This window comes from Cupressus sempervirens, chromosome 10 (assembly GCF_028749045.1).
Source record: "Cupressus sempervirens isolate cs-2001-9-10 chromosome 10, ASM2874904v1, whole genome shotgun sequence".
In the NCBI taxonomy this organism is placed as follows: Eukaryota; Viridiplantae; Streptophyta; class Pinopsida; order Cupressales; family Cupressaceae; genus Cupressus; species Cupressus sempervirens.
Window position 1 is genome coordinate 324,183,685 of NC_143127.1, and position 22,279 is coordinate 324,205,963.

Here is a 22,279-nt window from a genome sequence, read left to right on the forward strand (position 1 = left end):
ACATCACAAAGTTTGGAAAAAATTGATGTTACATTTGTAAAAGAGTTTTCAAGATTACCTAAAATTGAGGAAAGCTCTACCTGATGAATAGCAATGTGCTGAGCAATATGATCAAGCACTTTATTGTGAAACTTTTCTCTACTTTTTCTATCAACTTTTCTTGACCAGTAGAGTCCTCATTGAATTTATTAACTGCTTCCTCTAACTTTAGCAAAATATGTTGAGATGAATCAACATCCATACCTATAGCTTCTATCAAAAAAAAATTTGCACTCTCAATTATCCTGAATTCTTTATCCCTTTCCTCTCTAAGCTGCTTCTATCTAGCCTTTTGTTCCGAAACTTGGCTAACCAATCTCATTTGTTCCACAGTAGCATTATCAAGATCCAACTTAGGAATTATAATCTCTTTGTCTAGGTCTATATCTTCATCAATTTCTTTTCCAGTAAGAAAATTTTTAAGGGGTGTACTTGGTTCTACTTCTGATATTACTACCTTGTACTTAGAAATAGAAACAATTGTAGAGATGGTACGACTTGCAATGAAAACTTGAATTGGGCCTACTGAAGGAGTACTGATAGGAGTTCTAACAGAATCAAAAATTGAAGTGCTACCCAAAATTGAAGTAATAATAGGTGGAACACTGATTGAAGTACATATAATAGGAGCACTGGAAGAAGTATTTTAAAATGAAGTACTTATAGGAGCATGTAAAATTGAAGTTGACAAAATTGTAGAACTTGATGCTGTACTTAATGCTGATGTTCCTAACTCAGGAGCTAATGAAGAGGAGATTTGAAGCTCAGTGGATGAAGTGGTAGACACTTCCATTATTGATACCTAGAGCTGAGAGGCAGAAAATAGTGATTGAGTAGATGATGTATCTCTTGTGGTTGCAATCACACTTGCTGAAGCTGTCTCCATGCCAAATGATGTAGCAATCTTTGGTGGAGAGTGAGGAAGGGAGGCTATGACTTGTGTAGCTATCCTTATTGGATCATTTTCTTCATTTCCTTCCTTATCTTCCTCATCAACTTTTTCCTATTTCTCTTCTTCACCATCCTTCAATGCATGATAATCTTTAGCATCAAAAGTGGCACATGGTGTGTTATCTTCTTCATTATCACTATCATCATCATCATCATTTATTTCAACTAGATCCTCACTAGGTTTGTGTAAATGATAAACATTTTTCAACATATTTGTAGAATCTCTAACTATATGCTCAATATCTTTGATCAAAATTAGACAGGTATGAAATATGATCATCATTTTACCTTCATTATCCTTCATTGTTGCCTTAACCTCTGAATTAGTAAGATTTTGTAGAAATTGTCTCAGAGATTGCTCACATATATCTTTTGTTGTCTGCATAGTTGATTCCCATCTAGGTTTCAATCTTGCCAATAATTCAATGGAAATCTGAGGGGCGATTTGATCTAGGAAATATTTCCATTTTCCCATCTTAGTTAGCACTAGCTCCTCAATCTGCATCTTTTCTATGTTAGTTCTTGTTTCATACTTTAAAGCTTTGAAATTTTTGATGCTTGGACCTTCTTCTAATTGCTTCAATCTCTCTTGGAAAGTGAGTGGGGGCTTATTAAACACAATCTCACTACCACCTTTCTTCTTGGATCTTCTTGTGAACACAGTTGTGGAGGCCTTGGGTGGCTTGCTAATAATCACCTTGCCTTTCTTTCTTATAGGCTCTTCTTCCTTTTCACATTCTTGCTCTTCTTCTTTAGATTCTTCATTGTCTTCTCCTTTTCCCTCAGTAAGCATAAGAGGGGTACTTGTAGTTTTCAACTTTGCTATCTTCCTCTTACCTTTGCTTACCACCTGAGGTAGCTTGATCTCAAGCTCTATTCTTGCCTTTGCATCAATGTATGTTACAAAGATAGGTAACTTTGGATCTATTGGCTCATTCACAAGGGTTCAATTATCTCTTTGGTTTCATCAATATTAACCGCATAGGGAAGGGGTTTCACCCATACAATTTTGGGCCTATCTACCTGAATGTACACTCTGTCATAGTCATCCATGAAACAAACATCATCCTTATAGTCTTCAACTAGTTTTGGTGGAATTTGGAATTTTTTGTTCATCTTTTCCTTGAACACTTCAAAATAGTTATCTATTATACTGTCAAAGTTCTCACCCATTTCTGCAATAAACTCATTAACTTGGTATACAACTAGGGTATCCTTTCTCAATACTACTAATCCTTTGGATGGAAAAAACTTCTGTACATAAAAGAAGAAACAAGTTAACAAAGAATTGAAATTACATGGCTTATACTTTGATGTCCTGATACTTTCCATGTTCTTGTTAAGCTATTTCAACATCAAATCTACCAAATCATACTCCAAATTCTTCTTCACAACTTTGTAAGCTATGTCTACAGCCTCACACAACACACTATTCAATTTCTTGGAGCTATATATCTTGTGGGAAATGATATGAATACCAAACCTAAGTTCCATGTTAGATACATTACTGATCTTCAGTCCTCTACCATCCCATTCAACTAGGGTTTTCTTCTATAGCTCATCTTGACCTAGGGTTTTGATAACCTTAACCTTGTTGAGCATGGCGAGACCCATGATTCTATGAATCATCTTCTTTTTAATCAAGACAGGCTACTCTAACCATAACTGACCATTGTGCACTCAACTCAAAATATACCTAATCCACTTAATTTTGAATTTTCTTGGCAGATGTAGGATAGGCATCAAGCCTTTCTTCTCTAAATGTTTATGCTTAGGTTTGAGGGTTCCATCCACACACAATTCGCTTATGGCACTATCCATTTCTAGGGTTCCAATTTCTTGAGAAACACACTTGAAATAAGTATGAATATCATTTATGAGGAGTACCTTTGGTGGAATTTGAGACTAAGCTCCATTAGGGTTGACTAATTATGTAATTGATGGCACTAGCTTGAATTTTGGAGCCTTCCATTCAACACCACGCACCAACATCTCCAAACCTTTCTTCAGCTTGCTACTACTTCTGGTGGATGCCATGATCACTTAGTAGACTGATAAAGTCTCCTTTGAAAATTTTGCTTCAAACTATGCTTAAGATCACCTGGATGCTCTGAAAATCACTTTTCTCTAGATAGACTAAATTTGTGGTGAAAATGAATTCAAAATTTTGCCCTTTTGATGAAAACATTCCATTAATGCTCGGTATGATGAGAGCCATAATAACATGGTGCTTGATAGGCTATCATCCACTATCTATCTAGATAACTAGATAGAACCTTGTAACTCGAAAACCAAACAAAACTTTTTACTCCCGACCTCACTTGGTATGATCTACCCTCACTCGGTGAATACCAATGTTAGACTTTTGTGATCCCTTTGTATCTAAAATACTAATTTGGATCTTTTTCTTTCATTCATTGGAACTACTTAAGATGTCTCTTGAAGATGTAGTTCCAGTTCTTCCTTAAGAACCTAATTGGAAATGATGGTGTCACCCACTTCTTGAGTGACATAACCATCATTTGAACTGGCTTGCTTGGCAAATTTAGGAATCCACTACTGTCTCATCTATTTCCTAATGTTATCAACTTTGGCTTTCTTTTCATCTTCAACTTTACCTATATTCATGCAATTCTCATCTATATGACCAAGTTCAGTACATGTACAACATCTTATTGTTGTATCCTTCTTTCTCAAGTGATGCCTTGCATAGTTTATGCCAATGTGTCCATATTCTCCACAGTAATGACATCTACACCAAGTATTGTAATCCCAACCAAATATTGCCTTTACAAGTTGTTCAGCTAGATTGAATGGTTTACCTCTGCATTCACATTCCTTGTGACCTTGTTTCTTGCATTTGTGACATTTACCTTCAAACTTTGGGTTTTCCTTGCATTCATTAGCTTTATTACCATGCTGACTACAATTGTAACATTTTTCATTGAATTTTTCCTTTCCATTGCTCCAACATTTGTTTCATGTATGACCTATCTTACCATAGTGATTGTAAGTAGGTCTTTGATTCCTTTGAGCACCTTGTTTGGAGGATTCACCTTCTTCTTTGTATCCAAGTCCTTCTTTACCCTTTTTCTTATAAAGATTCTTCTCACTTTTTTGATTTAGTTGATCCATGTCTACTTGGGATTTCATTGTTCTTTCATTGAGTTGCTTCTTAGAATTTAGATCAACTTTCAATCTTTCATTGATTTATCTTTTAGTGCTTAAGTCATTTCTTAGCCTTTTATTTTTAGATCTCAGACTCATGATTTCTTCATTTCAATTGGAGAGTTGATTGATAATACTTTCTTGCTCAAGGGATTGATTTTGAGTTTCATTATTTCTTGCCTCCAAGTCTTCATTTACCATATTCCTTTGTTCCAAGATTTCACACAATCTTATTGACTGAATTTCTTGTTCTCTTTTCAATTTTCTTACCTCTTCTTGCAAGGAGCCATTCTTTTAGGAGTTCTTTGATTTCCTTATTTGCTTTATATGAACTGCTTGAAGGGAAAAAATCTTCAATCTTTTCTTCAAAATACTAGTGGTCATTCATTTTTTTGGCAAGTTCTTTCCTTCTTTTTAGGGATTGGGAAAGATGCTCATTTACTTCATTGAGTTGAGCTATGGCCATCTCTAGATCTAGCTTCTCATTGTCAATAGCTTTGTCAAGTCTGAATATCTCCATTGTCTTTGATCTTTGCTCAAGCTGTCTAACTTTATCCTGAGAACCAAAAAGCTCTAATACCAATTGTTGGAAATAATCAAGACTAGATAGGTTACTGAGAGGGGAGGGGTGAATCAGTAACCTCAAAACTTTTAACAAATTCAGCACTTAACAACATAATCCATTGACCATTAAATCATCTAATCTACACTCATTGCACATGAACACAATATTTGGTGACCCAGAAACCTTCCAAATAGAAAGTAAAATTGGGGTGGGGATGATACCCATAAAACTTCAATATTGTAGTATAAAGTTGGCCTATTAAAGCTTACAATGATCATTTCTAATGATCTTCCCTATTAGGAGCAATTAGGACTTCTAGGTCCACCTTGTTAGAAGTTTTACAAACATACAATGAAGTATGCACTCTGATAAGAGATTTAGAGAAAAGACTATTAAGTCTACCCTGTTAAATTACTTGAATTTGATTCACATTTTAGGATGAAACAATAGATCTAACTTACAACTTGATTTCTGATTAGATCCTTGAAATGGTGATCACCTCTTTGTGATAGATTTGACTTGATTGCTCCTTATAGACCTTGATGAATACTCTACTCTACTACTGATTTGCATTCACTCTTCTCAAGAAATTACTTCTCATCATATACATACATTGGGTATGATATAATAAATTACTTATATATCATTCCAATTCTCATATTAATAAGGTCAACCAAAACACAAGTTAACACAAATATTACTGAGTCGGCCCAAATGTACAAAATTAGGTTCTGAATAGCTGACTTGGTGACCTTTTGATACTTGGTGTCCACTGCATTACTCAACATCGTCATGCATTTGGTAGAACTAGAGGATTGGTCCATACTAGTCAATGAATGTAGCTTGGAACTTGGTGAACATTGGAGACTCGGTAGATATAGTGTAATAGTAAGAACTGAATACTATGTTTACCTTGCTTGCATTCGATAAACACTACTCATCCATCACTCGGTAGATACTGGCTTCACATCTTAGTGACTGATGACTTGGTAAATATTGAGAAGATCAATAAGAACTAACTGCTTGGCCTAAACTACTAGACTTCACACTACCTATTTTCACTTGGTAGCTTTTGGAATGCTCAGTGTGAACTACTAAACTTCTGAACTCGCTTGGCAACCATTGAATGCTCAGTATGAACTAGAGATTAAGTGATGAACTTGGTAACCATGAAGAATTATAAATAAGTGTTGTCACTAATGACAAACATAACTTAATGCCTACAGAACTTGTCTTCATTAAGCATCAATTAGGTTTTCTACAAAGATATAATATCCAAGGAAAAAGGATTCATGCAAAAATGAACTGGTTAAGTAAGAGAGATAGAAGATCTAAAAAAAAATTTAACTTTACTAGGGCTAAACAAAAGGCAAAAATGATAGAAGATATTCAGGTGGAGGGTGGTAGAAATAATGATCTAGAGGTTATTAGGGAGGCCTTTTCTAGTTTCTATTCTAAATTGATTTCTTTAGAGTTTAATCAAGGGTAGTGAAAAAGGTTGAAAGATTGCTTGAAGATGATCCCTAAGAAGGTTTCTAATATTGATCATGATAAGCTTAATAAGAGAATCTCATTAGAGGAGATTCAAGAAACCATCAAAACTATGGCTAATGACAAGTCCCCATGACAAGATGGGCTACTTGTTAGATTTTACAAAGATCATATAGATTGGATTAGGGAAGAACTTTTGTTGTTTTACAATAATGCTTTTGAGTATGGTTCTTTAGGCAATTTAGTAAATAGAGGAGTCATTAAATTGCTTCCTAAATCTTCGAACAGATCCCTAGTTAAGAATTGGAGGTCTATCACCTTACTTAATTTATCTTATAAAATTATTGCTAAAGTGTTGGCTAGAATAATTGTAAAAATTACTAAGCATGTTGTTTCAATCACTCAAACTAGTTTCATAAATGGAAGATATATTTTAGAGAACCTTATCACTTATTGAGAAGCTATGAATTGGGCAAAGGCTAGTGGGTAGGATGTGGCTATGATCCTTCTTGATTTTAAGAAGGCTTATAATAGAGTTGAGTGGTCCTTTGTTATTGGAATTTTGAAAGCTTTTGGATTTCCTCCTTATTTCTACAAATGGATTGAGATTCTATTTCAAGATACTTCTATTGGTATTGATGTGAATTGGGAATTATTAGACCCTTATTGCTCTCTTCTACATTCTAAGAGACTCCTCTTTTAGACATTCTATTAAGGGAGTTACTCTCCCTAATTCAAAGGAATTGATTAATGCTTAGTTTTCATATGACACTATTCTATATTGTTGAGCTATCATTTTGCGTGATTTTTAACGGTAGGAATCCTTTCAAATTCGTCCCTTGAATAGCTAATCTGGGACCAACTCCAAGGTTTTGTATGATCTTATGACCTGCTAAAATCTATTTAGTAGAATATAAATGTAAGTGTTCATGAGGAAGCCTTTGCTATTTCAAACCAATTTTAAATAAGATGACCAATTTGCTTGTTGTTCCAAATTTAACCACAAAAAGAGATATATTTTTTGGTATTTTTTGTTGTTAAATGAATACAATCTAGCAATGCAACTATATGGATTCCTAATTTAATCAAGGATTAGAAAAGAAAATAAAAAAGATATTGTAACCAGAATTTTAAGAAAATGACTTGAAAAGTAAATCCCTAATGGACATAAGCCACAGAAACAAGACATCTACAAATTAAGACTTTGAAAAGATCTATAGGTAACCAATAAAAATAGGAGTACCACTTCCTCAATTCCACTAATGTAATCACCGATATGAATTCAATAATGGTAATATGTTTCACTTTTCATCAGATTGCAAGGCCATGGAAAGCATGTTCACACAGGACAAAAAGCTATGCAAGAACAAGAGGGTGATCTCTTCTCAAACTAAGTATGTCAATGAAATTTTTTAACCCATAGCAAACACCAAAATTAAAATATTGATCAATCAAAATAATACAATAAAACTATTGGCTCCATTGCATTCCATGAATATACTTTCACAAAATATAACACACTCAAGGAGGAATAACTACACTCTAAATGAGAGAACCAAAAGCATATATTATTGTATCAAAATAATGACCTGGAATACATATTTAATTCCTAAATTCATAGGAAATCTTCTCCTCAATTTTTGTTGAGAGTGAGAGATTCCTTCACACAAATATATGCTTAAAACTAATACTAAAAATCTAAATATATACTAACTAATTTTCTAGGAGGTGCTAAGTAGGACTCCACCCTTGTTTATATCATTTAATGGGTGCATGAGCCTTTACATATCTTAAAACAAAGAAAGAAGAAGTAGATAAGAAGAAGGAAGCTCTAAGAGGATCTAGGAGTCATTAGAAACTCTAAAAATGGAAGCTTAGCCTTCTCTAGTTGCTTATAGGAGTTAAACTGTTATCAGGATGCATTTCTTGTTAGATTGTGGTGACTAATTAGGGAAGTATTGTACATGCTCTGTAATTCCTTACTAGGGTTTAAAGCTAGGCCAGGCCTCAAGAGGGTGTTTGGGGGTGGTAGCCCCCAATATAGCCTTGGCCCTATTTTATCTGGATTTTGGGCTGATATGTAATTATTAATTTTAACCCTAAAGTGTTAAAAATACTCATATAAAAGAGCTTAGGGCTGACGATTATTTCATAGTGGTGGTGATGCTAAAATTGGTTCTTGCAATAGTATTGAGATGTAAGGGATTACAAACTATAATCAAGTTCTAACCATTGGATCGTAATAATATCGGACTTGCTATTTGGTGGGCGTAGCAAAAGGATTGGGTGAAACAAGTAAAATCTTGGTGTCTTGTGTTCTTTTTTGTGTGATCTATTATTTTTTTATATTTTTATATTTCCCTATAATTGTTATTTTTGTTCGTGGTTTAATTCTAACATTTTTGTGGTGTAGAAAGCTCTAAATTTAGAACTAGTAGTTAACTAATAGTGCACCTCTGAGTTCTTCAAAAAAATTAGGTGCACCTTAGGAAAAGTGCACCTAAAAAGTAGCACAACTAGTGCACCTCGGAAGCTAGGTCCAAAAAATCCAAAAAATTCTTCTGAGTGTCAATTTTTCAGAGTTAAAATTTTTTCAACTTCACAATTTTCCAAAGTTAGAATTTTTTCAACTTCACAATTTTCCAGAGTTCGATTTTTTTTTTCAACTTCAAAATTTTTTGGAGTTATATTTTTTCTCAACTTCAAAATTTTACATAGTTAGATTTTTTTTAACTTTAGAATTTTCCAGAGGTTTTTTTTTTCCAACTTCTAGATAGTATAGGTGATTTCTTGAGGAGCTAATAAATCTAAAGCTTCATAATTTACCCTCACTTCTGTGTGGAAGTCATGAAGTGCGACTTCTTAGGCATTCCCTAGAACTTGAAATTCATGCATTTGAGTGTGATCTTAGTTTCTATAGAAGAAAAGAAGGCCATGGTAATGTTCAATATCTTAGGGGAGCCTCCAGATGTTTTAGATATGTGCACTTGAACACCTTACAAGAGACAACAATTCATTTAGCAAATCTTCAAATTGTGTCCCTAGGAACCTTCAGGGAATTGTGCAAGGTGCTCAACTCAACAAAAAAACAATCAAAGCTCTCATTGTTTAAAATATTTTCTATGTTTTTTTAGATGAGGTCTAGGAGAACTCTCATGTACTTATTTTTTCCCTTTTTGATGATTTATATATTCATTATAGCCAAATATTTTCATATATTTAAACTGCTACTTCTTCTATCTGAACTCTAAAATTACATGTGTTGAATCTTATCATTAACAATTTCATAAGATGAGGAACTTGTTCTAGTTCATTTACCCAACATCTCTATCTTTGATCTTCAATGTAAATTGGTTGATTTTTTCTTCTCTCCATCTGCTTGATCCTTCCTAGTCAAAGACTAGGTGATCTAGATTACCTAAAATGATCAAATGTTTGAACAATTTTCATATCATTTTTAACAAGCTTTTCTAGGCATTTTAACTAGGTCTTTTTAGAGGTCTTCTACTCAAAATTTCAAGTTGAAACTTTCATCAGTCTCTAAAACTAGGTAGTTGAAGACTCACTATTTTAGAGACTAGATGTTGGTTTTTAGTTCTTTTTTCCAATAGTGTAAATAGTTTTGAATTCTAAGCTCCAAGTCAAAATTTATGATTCTAACAAGTTAAGGATAACTTTTTACCTATAGAAAGAAGAAAATATTAGTCTGGAGACTTCAAAAATATAACCCAAAACCAACCATAACTAACAAAAAACCTAGCCCAAATGCTCCAGAATAGTGAAAAACCAATTTAGTCCCACAGAATAAACTTGAAAAGAAAAGTAGTGCACCTTGCACACCTTAACAAGTGTGCTAGGTGCACTAAAAGGGGATTCCAAGAGTCTTTTGGGCACAGTTGTACACTTGCATACCTAAGTGAGGTGTAGACATACGCATGTTCACAACTACACACATGCATAGTATGTGTAAAGGGAATACACTATTTAAGTTTTATGTGCACAAAGGGTTCCTATGTTGTTTTTTAGAGAAGGGTGTGCATGTGCACACATGCACACATTTCCTCTAAGTGTTTTGGATTTTTGTATGAATAAAGGTGTGCACTTCTACACATAACTCACTTGTGCATCTCGTAATGGTGTGCATGTGTGCTAAGTGCGCTAGTGCTCCCTTTAGCACTAAAAGACCCTTTAACACTCTAATTCTCCAATTCTAACCTCTAGGTTTCTCAGTTAGATGACTAGGACTTGACCCAGACTCTAGGTGGATTTCCCAAAATGAACCAAGCCCTTGACTAGGGGGCTAAGAAAAAAAAATTATACCAATGGGTACTCATTTCTATGAGAAATGGGGCATGCATTGTGAAACTACAACATGTATTTGGAACTTTTTGAAGATAAATTCTCTTTGGCTCTCGGTAGACTTAATTTTTTCTTTGTTGATTCTGGAGCCAAAGTGGCCCCTCACAAGTCAGCTATCCTAGGTTGGATGGAAATGCCTCCTAGTTGGATTCTAAAGATGGGTTGGAAATGGACTTCACCTAAAACCATTACTTGATATATCAGTATCCCTTTTTCTTTGAAACATTCTTTTCTTGATATGTGGGAGTTCAACAAGATCAATAGAAAGCATATGAGACAGAAAACTCATTCCCTTTCCTTGTCTAGGAGAGTTCAGGTTGTGCAAAAAGCCCTTTCTTCACATCATATTTATTTTTCTTCAGCTTTGATATTTACTAAATCTTAGTTTTGTTTTCTTGAAAAAATTATCATATCTTTCCTGTGGTTAGATGGTTTGGGATCCAAAAAAAAGACATTGTGTTAAATGGAAGTGGTTTTTCCTTCTTAAGTACTTGGGGGGCTAGGGATTAAAGACATTAGAATTGAGCGGCTTGCTTTTGAGGCTAAGTGGATATATATAAAGCTTTCTAATGGAGTGAACCTTGGAAGATTCTTGTGAGAAACAATGTTGAATAGTTTGTGATTAAGAAAGGTAAACATTAGGCTAAATTTCATTTTTGGGATATTATTATGGGAGATTTTAATATGAAGATTTTTGTGTCTAGAGTGTTTAACTCCCTATGGTCTTCATGGACACAAGTGTTGGAAATAACCAAGACTAGTTAGGTTACTAACAGGGGAGGGGTGAATCAGTAACCTTAAAAACTTTCATAAATTTTGCACTTAACAATGTAAATCATTCACCATTAATTGATCTACTTTACTGCATGCATAAGAAACTAAAAGATAAACATTCATGACACATGAACGCAAAATTTTGTGACCCAAAAACCTTCCAAATAGAAAGTAAAAAATTCACTACTACAGTATAAAGTTGGCCTGTTAAGGCTTACATTGACCGCTTTTGATGATCTGCCCTATTAAGAGCAATTTGGACTGCTAGATCCTCATTGTTAGAGGTTTTACAAACATACAATGAAGTATGCACTCTATTAAGAGATTTGAAGAAAAACTATTAAGTCTACCCTATTAAAGGATTTAGAAAATCGAGTCACCTATTAGGATGAAATAGTAGATCTGACTTACAATTTGATTGCTCATTAGATCCTTGAAGTACAGATCACCTCTTGTGATAGATATAACCTTATTGCTCCTTGTAGACCTTGGTAAATACTCTACTCTATTGCTGATTCACATTCACTCTTCTCAAAACATTGCATATCCATACATCCATATATTGCAAATGATACAATAAATTACATATATACCATTCCAATATTTACAATTACAAGGTCAGCTAAAACACAAGTAAACAAAATATTACTGAGTCAACAAAATAGTAGAAACTCGGGTTCTATAAGCTGAATTGGTGAACTTATGATACTTGATGTCCACTAGGCTTAGTAGAAGTAGAGGCATGGTCCATACTAATCACATAATATAGCTTTGAACTTGGTGACCATTGGAGACTCGATAGATATAGTGTCACTCAGTGGAAACTGATTTCTATGTTTACCTTGTTGGCACTCAGTAAACACTGCACATCCATCACTCGGTACACGTTGGATTCACATCATAATAATGGATGACTCAGTAAGTACTATGAAGCTTGATGACCACTAACTACTCAGTGACAACTATTGGACTGTGTACTGCCTACTTTCACTCGATAGCTTTTGGAATGCTCAGTATCAACTACTTAACTAATGAACTTACTTAGAAACCACTGAATGCTCGGTATAAACTATAGACTAAGTGATGAGCTTGGTAACCATACAGAGTTGAATAATTTTTCTCACTAATGACAAATATAACATAATGCCAACAATGTCCCCCTTTCGCATTAGTGACAAAAACACTTATAAGCCAAGACATGTACACTGACATACTAATTTTGATTTTTCAAAATTTATCTTTGTAATGCTACTATATATACATTTTTACATATCTCCCCCATACATAAGTCATAATATATGCATAGTCTCTCTCTTTTATTATGTACATATATCAAACTATTCTCTCCCCCTTTGTCTCCATGTATCTCTTACTCCACCTTTTTGACAATAATGCCAAAGAGTTATGCAATATATTCAAATAGAGACATCAAAATGTGAGAGAAAATCATAGTGTACCTTGAGAATAAGAGCTAATGTCTTATCCCAGTTTTCTTGAAAAAAAATTTAGGTGGAGAGTGCCACTTGAAATTCTACAGAAAGTTCAATCATATGGTCTACAATTGAGAACTTATTATCCTAGACCAATGTCTTTGAATATGCAATATGCTTTTGCATTCTATAAATGATTGGAAGGATCATGTTTTGGATATCTATCAATGTGGATCTAATCCTTGCTTCTTCTCTCTTCAATTCTGCCTACATATCTAACAAAAATCTCACCTTAATGTGATGTGTTGGGCTAGAGATAGGGTCAAGTCATATCTACATCAATCTTATTCAATTTCTCTTTTATCTCCTTGGTGTACTCAATAACATCACATGTTTTTCCAAAAAGTGATGTTATATATTTTTAAAAGAATGTTCAAGATTACTCAAAATTGGAGATAGCTCTACCTGGTTAATAGCAATGTGCTCAAGCACCTTATTATCAAACTTTTTCTCTGCTTTTTTAATTAACCTGACCAAATGTATCCTCATTGAACTTATTGACTGCTTCGTCCAACTATAGAAAAATGTGTTGAGATGAATCTAAATCAACAAAAATAGCCTCTGTTAGTATATTCTTTACATTTTCAATTATTCAGTATTCTCTATCTCTTTCCTCTCTTAACTACTTCTGCCTTGCCTTTTGTTCCAAAAGTTGGCTAACCAATCTCATTTCATCAACTGTAGCAGTATCTAGATCCAATTTAGGAATTACAATTTCTTTGTCCAAATCTATGTCTTCACCAATTTCCTTACCATTAAGTAGAATTTTTAGGGGTTTCCTTGGTTCTACTTCTAACATTACTGCCTTGGACTTAGGAATAGAGACAATTGTAGAGATAGTTGGACTAGCTAAAAAAACTTTAATAGGACTAGCTAGAGGAAAATTGAGAGGAGTTCTAACTAAATCTATAATTGAAGCACTATCCAAAATTGAAGTGATAATAGGTGGAACACTGACTAGAGTACAAACAATAGGAGCACTAGTAGAAATATTTACAACTGGTGTACTTACAGGTGCATGCAAAATTGAAGTTGACAAAATTGTAGAACTGGATGCTGTACACATTACTAATCTTGTTGACTTGGGAGCTGATGAAGAGGAGGGTTGTAGCTCGGTAGATGAAGTGGTAGACACTTCCATTATTAATACCTACAGCTAAGAGGGAGAAAATAGTGATTGAACTAATGATGTGTCTATTGTAGTTGCGATCACATTTGCTGAAGTTGTCTCCAACCTTGATGATGTAGCAGTCTTTGGTGGAGAGTGAAGAAGGGAGGCTATAACTTGTGCAGCTATTCTCACTAGATAATTCTCTTCATCTCCTTCCTTATCTTCCTCATCAACTTCTTCCTCTTTCTCTTCATCATCATTCTTTAATGCCTAATAGTCCTCAACACCAAAAGTGACACATGGAGTGTTATCTTCTTCATCATTGTCACTCTCATCATCATCATCCTTGATTTCTATTGGATCTTCACTAGGCTTGTGCAAATGATAGATGATTTTCCACATGTTTGTAGCATCTCTAGCAACATGCTCAATGTCTTTGATCAAAATAAGACAGGTATGAAATCTGATCATCATTTTACCTTCATTCTTTTTTATTGCTACCTTAACTTTTGCATCTGTAAGATTAGGTAGTACCTTTTCAAAGATTTCTCATATATATCTTTTTCTGTTTGTACAACTGATTCCCACCTTGGCTACAATCTATCCAATAATTTATTTGAAATCTAATGGGCAATTTGATTAGGGGAATATTTCCATTTTCCCATCTTATTGAGTACTAGCTCCTCAATCTACATTTTCTCAGCATCTGTCCTAGTTTCAAACTTTAATTCCTTGAAGTTTTTTATGCCTACATCTTCTTCCATTTTTTAAAACCTTTCTTGGAAGGTGAGTGGGGGCTTGCTAAACACAACTTTTCTGCCACCTTTCTTCTTAGATCTCCTTGTAAATATAGTTGTGGAGGCTTTGGGTGGCTTGGTTATAATTACCCTGCCTTTCTTTTTCACTGGCTCTTCCTCCTTTTCAGATTCCTGCTCTTCTTCATCAGATTCTTCAATGTCTTCTCCTTTACCCTTGGTAAGCATAAGAGGAGTACTTGCCATTTTCAATTTGGCTACCTTCCTCTTACCTTTTCTTATTGCCTGAGGTAGCTTGATTTCAAGCTCTATTCTAGACTTTGCCTCATCATATGTTCCAAAGATAGGTAGCTTTGGATCTACTAGCTCATTGACCAGGGCTTTAATAATGTCTTTTGTTTCATCAAGGTTAACCTCATATGAAAGAGGTTTCACCCATGCAACGCTAGGCCTGACTGCCTGGATATACACGTTATCACAATCAACCATAAAGCATACATCATCTTTATAATCTTCAACTAGTTTGGGTGGAATCTTGAACCTATTGTTCATTTTATCCTTGAACACTTCAAAATAATTATCCATCATACTTTCAAAATTTTCACCCATCTCTGCAATGAATTCATTAATTTGATACAAAATGGGAGTATCTTTCCTCCGTACGACTGAACCTTTTGATGGAAAAAACTTTTGAACATAAAAGAAAAGACAAGTTAACAAAGAACCAAATTTATAGGGGTTGTTCTTTGATGTCATGATGATGTCCATGTTCTTGTTTAGTTGCTTCAACAATAAATCTGACAGATCAAATTTTAGGTGTTTCTTCACAACCTTGTACACTAAATCCACGGTCTCAGACGACACACTATTCAAATGACTAGAGATATATATCTTATGTGCAATGATGTGAATATTGTAGAAGTTGTGAAAACCAACTTCACAAATTGCCAAGATCACCTACATGCAAATAACCTGCTGAAGAGAAAACAGAAAATAGACGAAAAAGCAGAGCCTGGAAAAACTCAACAAGATGAGAGAAACTATATTCCTAGATTGATTGAATTGAATGCTTGAAAAAAGAATTACAAGAGTTCAAGCTTAATGGTGAATGAAAGCCCCAAAGCCTAAAAAAGCTAGGTTGCACAATATAATTAATAAAATATAAATTGTATGCACCTACAAGATAGCTTAAGCAAACTAGAATAATAGGCAACTTATTTAATTAAATCAAAGTGATTTAATTAATAAGTATAAACAATTAATTACTCTAATGCCCCCCCTTAAGTGAAGCTCAAGAGGTAAGCTAACCTAGCATAACTAAGAAAGCAGGAAAAGATGGGTCCCAGCAACAAGGCTTGATCAGGTACCCAATCACAACAAGGAAATCTCTATAAACCGGAGCCAAAGGAGAAAACCCAGTGGGAAAAACCCCTCTCCAAAAAGAGATAGCAAAGAATGTTCCAAAATATAGGAACAAAGAGAAGATCATGAAGAAAACCATTGAAGTAGAAGAAGCTGCAAACTTTGTCAGAAAGAAACTACTGATCTGAAGATCCTCCATAGAAATAGAAGGCATGAATCGAGAGTGTCTATATGGTAGGTGATCCATCTCACTGAAATGCATAGGTAGCCAACCATTGCAATCGCCTAGTATATAGGATCAAATATTGAATACATAGCTCACTCCAATGAACCATCAAACCAAGGAAGCATTAGAACCAACAAAATACCCCCCCTTAATGCAGATGGGGTGAGGTGATAGGCAATTGAAAAGATGGGCCAAAAATCTCCTACAACATAGGAACCAAACACATCGAGAGTGAGGTACAGACACCTATAAAGGCACGTGTCACCGACACTACATGAGGCAAAAAGAAGAAAAGGGCACAAAATCAGCAAACAACTATCCCCCCCATGGCACTTTATAAAATAGTGTGAGTACAACTATCTCAAAACAACATTCATGAACCCAAAAAGCAAGAGTGGCACTTTATCTCAGTGCGTTTGCAAAAAGATGCTTACAAATGATATCATCGAAGGTCAGAAAGGGAAAAATGCTGATACAAAAGATAATATAGCCCAAAAGAAGAGATCTCATGCCAATAAAATGATCCCTGGACCTGAAACACCCAAGATATCCACCATAGACTAAAAAATCCAAAATAATGATAGAAAGAGCATGGGGCAGAATCTAGAAGAAATTACATCATTTCTAAAAAGTAGACAGAACCAGCTTTCCAAAAATATCACGTTTTCAAAAAACTGAGATGGGACACACAAGAAACACTTGCTAGAGTCAAAAATAGAACATTGGACTTCAACTGAAAAAAAGAAACTAAACTGCATCAAAACCAAAAAACTCCTATACTACTGTCTCCGTCTCGGAACCAACTTTCTAGTGCTTCTTTCAGATCGAAAAAATATATGTGTATGCTCAAGATATGGCCAAAAAATTGCAAGTAGGTCAAAAAAGGCCCCGAAGGAGAGGAAGGAAGGTGATGATGCAGTGATGATGTCAGCATTTCACGAGAAAAAGATTGACGGCTTGAAGGCCATCACCGCAAGAAAGAATGCCTCGTGGCAGTGCCATGTGGATGACACATGGCAAAGGGCTAACTCAACCTGGTGATGTGGTAGGGGCCACGTGTTAGCTGCAGACTAGTGTTGAATCTGCTAGAAATGCCACACGGGCTGTAGTGTTGTGGGGTAGCAGAGTGCGGTGGCTGCAGGGAAGACGGGATCCAGCAGCGCTGCCTGAAGGGTGGTGGGCGGACGACAAGATGGTGGCAGGCCATGGTGGTGCACCGACGGCAGCTGCGGGTGGGCCTTTGATTGCGCGCGGGTGGGCGCTGGGTGTCCGCTGGGCGAAGCGGCCCAAAACAAAAATTTTAATTTTTTTTTGAAAACTCACAATAAATGCGTCTATACGGCCTCTCAGGGGGCAAAAAAATTTGCCTAACGCTACTAAAGCCAATAAAGACAAATTTTATATTAATACTGACTGTAAACAGCCTTCCAGATCCAATGGCAGCATCTGTTTGGGCCCAAAATGCTCTGAAAAAATGCTCTTCCTCCCGATTGAAGAAAGTAACCTCAAAAAAGCTAGGGATTCTGACTCTAAATCGTGGCTTCAAAAATCTTCAAACCAGGAAGTAGCAGGGAGGCTCTGATACCATGTAGAAGTTATAAATACCAACTTCATAGATTTCCAAGATCACTTGCATGCAAATAACCTGCTGAAGAGAAACTAGAAAACGAAGGAAAAAGCGAAGCCTAGAAAAACTCAACAAGATGAGAGAAACTGTATTCCCAGATTGATTGAATTGAATGCTTGGAAAAAGAATTACAAGAGTTCAACCTTAAAGGTGAATGAAAGCCCTAAAGCTAGGTTGCACAATATAAATAATAAAATATTAATTATATACACCTACAAGATAGCTTAAGCAAACTAGAGTAATAGGCAACTTATTTAATTAAATCAAAGTGATTTAATTAATAAGTATAAACAATTAATTACTCTAACAAATACCAAACCTTAGTTCCACATCTGATACATTGCTAATCTTTAGATCTCTGCCATCCCACTATGCTAGGTTTTTTTTTTTGAAATTCATCCCGACCTAGGGTTTTGGTTGTTTTGGCTTTGTTGAGCACAAGGAGACCAGTAATCTTATGAATTAGTTTCTTTTTGATCAATACAGGCCATTCTAACCATAACTAACCATTATGAACATGGCTCAAAATATACCTAATCCACTTAATTTGGAAATTCCTCGACATATGTGGGATATGGGTTAACCCTTTGACATCTAGATGCTTATGCTCAGGTTTCAATGATCCATCAACATACATTTCTCCTAAGGCGTTGTCCATCTCTAGGGTTCCAATTTGTTGAATAGAACACTGAAAATGAGTGCAAATATCATTAATTAGGAGTAGCTTTGGAGGAATTTGTGATTGAGCTCCATTTGGATCTAGTGACTCCATAACTATTGGAACTAACTTGAAATTGGGTGCTTTCCACTCCATGCCTTTTACCAACATTTCGAAACCTCTTTTTTCCTTGTTGCTACTATTGCTTCTAAATGCCATGTTTACTCAGTAAATGAGAAAAAACTTCAAACAAATCTTTGCTACAAATTCACATGAGATTTTGTTGGATGCACTGGAAATCACTCTGCTCTAGGTATACTAAAGTTGTGGTGAAAAATGAAGTCCAATTTTGCCCTTTTTGATGAAAATTTTCTATTAATGCTTGGTACAGTAATTACATAGTGCATGACAAACTATCTCCACTCACTGTGCTCAGTAAAAGCTTGTGACTCAGCGATCGAACAAAACTTTATTACTCCCGACCTAGCTCGATAGAGTCTATGACCAACCTTGCTTAGTATGACTTGATTTGTTGTGATCCCTTTGTATCTAAAATATTGATTTGGATCTTCTACTTCCTATCATTAGAACTGCTCAAGATATGGCTTGAAGATACAGTTCCAATTTTTCCTTAAGAGCTTAATTGGAAATGGTGGAGTCACCCACTTCTTGAGTGACATGACCATTATTTGAACTGGCTTGCTTGGTAGATTTGGAAATCCACTTTTGTCTCATCTACTTCCTAATGTTACCAGCTTTAGCTTTCTTTTCATCTTTAACATTTCCTATATTAATGCAATTCTTAGCTATATCACCAAGTTCAGTGCATGTATAACATCTTATGGTTGTATCCTTCTTTCTCAAGTGATGCCTTGCACAGTTTATGCCAATGTGTCCATATTCTCCACAATAATGACATCTACACCAAGTATTGTAGTCCCAACAAAATATTTCCTTTACAAGTTGTTCAGTTGGATTGAATGGTTTAGATTTGCATTTAGATGCCTTGTGACCTTGTTTCTTACATATGTGACATTTACCTTCAAATTTTGGTTTCTCCTTACATTCATTAGCTTTATGACCATGTTGACTTCAATTGTAGCATTTTCCATTGAATTTTTCCTTTCCATTGCTCCAACATTTGTTTGATGTAAGATCTATCTTACCACAATGATTGCAAGTAGGTCTCTGATTCCTTTGAACACCTTGTTTGGAAGATTCACCTTCTTCTTTGTATCCAAGTCCTGCTTTACCTTTTTTCCTATAAAGATTCTACTCACTTTGCTGATTTAATGGATCCATGTCTACTTGGGATTTCATCATCCTTTCATTGAGTTTTTTTTTCAGAATTCAGATTAACTTTCAATCTTTCATTGATTTGTCTTTTAGTGATTAAGTCATTCCTTAAAATTTCATTTTCGGATCTCAAACTCATGATTTCCTCATTTGCATTGGAGAGTTGATTGATGAGACTTTCTTGCTAAAAGGATTGATTTTGAGTTTCATTGCTCCTTGCCTCCAAGTCTTTGCTTGCCTTATTCCTTTATTCCAAGATTTTACACATTCTTATTGACTAAATTTCTTGTTCTCTTATCAATTTTCTTACTTCTTCTTGCACAAAGCCATTCTTTTCTAGGAGTTCTTTGATTTCCTCATTTGCTTCATCTGAACTACTCAAAGGGAAGCAGTCTTCAATCTTTTCTTCAACATATTGGTGGTCATTCATTTGTTTTGCAAGTTCCTTCCTTCTGTTTAGGGATTGAGAAAGATGCTATTTTTCTTCTTTGAGTTGAGCTATGGCCATCTCCAGATCTAGCTTCTCATTGTCAATAGCTTTTTCAAGTATGAATATCTCCATTGCCCTTGATCTTTGCTCAAGTTGTTAAACTTTATCCTTAGAACCACAAAGCTCTGATACCAATTTTTGGAAATAATCAAGACTAGCTAGGTTACTGAGAGGGGAGGGGTGAATCAATAACCCTAAAAACTTTCATAAATTCGGCACTTAAAAATGTAAATCATTCACCATGAATTGATCTACTTTACTACATGCATAAGAAATTGAAATATAAACATTCATGACAAATGAACATAGAATTTGGTGACCCGAAAACCTTCCAAATGGAAAGTAAAACTGGGGTGGGGATGATACCCACAAAACTTCACTACTATAGTATAATGTTGGCTTGTTAAGGCTTACATTGACCACTTCTAAAAATCTACCCTATTAAGAGCAATTTGGACTGCTAGATCCACCTTGTTAGAGGTTTTACAAACACACAATGAAGTATGCACTCTATCAAGAGATTTGAAGAAAGACCGTTACATCCATATTCATATTCATATTGCTAATTCATATTCACTCTTCTCAAAAAATTATATATCCATACATCCATATATTTCAAATGATACAATACATTACATATATGTCATTCCAATATTTACAATTACATGGTCAGTTGAAACACAAGTAAACAAAATATACTAAGTTGGCCAAATAGTAGAAACTTGGGTTCTATAAGCTAACTTGGTGAACTTCTGATACTCGTCATCCACTGCATTACTCGACATTTCATGCACTTGGTAGAAGTAGAGGCACGGTCCATACTAATCACACAATTTACTTCAAACTCAGTGACCATTGGAGACTCGGTAGATATAGTGTCACTCGATGGAAACTAATTTCTATGTTTACCTTGTTAGCACTCGGTAAACACTGCACATCCATCACTTGGTAGACACTAGCTTCCCATCACAGTAATTGATGACTTGGTAAGTACCATGAATCTCGATGACCACTAACTATTTGGTGATAATTGTTGGACTACACACTATCTTCTTTCACTTGGTAGCTTCTGTAATGCTCCGTATGAACTACTTAACTGATGAACTTACTTGGCAACCACTGAATGCTCGATATAAACTATAGATTGAGTGATGAGATCAGTAACCATACATAATTGAATAAGTGTTGTCACTAATGAAAAATATAACATAATGCCAACAACAAGTGATGAAATTCAGCTTTTGTATGAAAATTCATCTTTTGACTTATCTTTTAATAGATTTTTGTTTTGTCTTATTTGTGAAGTACTATGGTTTCTTTGGAAGGAAAGGAATAAGGATATATCTCAAAATGTTAGACAATTCCTATTGAGTTTAATCTTAACTTCATATATTTTTACATTATATCACAGGGGTCCTTCTATTTGGAGATTCCATAGTGTAGATTCATGAAGCCAATGCATGATGGAGTGTTGCAAATCTACAAAGATGAAGTTAAGGAAACATACTATATTGAGAAATATCAAATTTTTCTTACTCAAACATAGATTAATGAGCTTAGTAGTCTTCTGGAGAACTATCATCTCGATCTTGATGTAAACAATACTATATACGGACATCATTGTGATGAGAGATAAGTGATAGAGGGGAAAACACATGTGTTGTCTCCGTAACAACATGTATTGATATTACTATTCAGTTGGGTTATGCTTATCAAAATTCTTAGAATATACTTCTATTTTGTATATGTTGATCTTTTTGAATCTAGAACTGCTTTGGATGGTCATGTAAAAAAACAAATTATGTAGTTCTTATGGGGCCAAGACCCTAGATGGTTAGTGCATAGAAGGTTAATGTGAGGCCTCTCCTGATCTGCCTTAGCATAGATGACATATCTACATTATGATACTTCTAATTC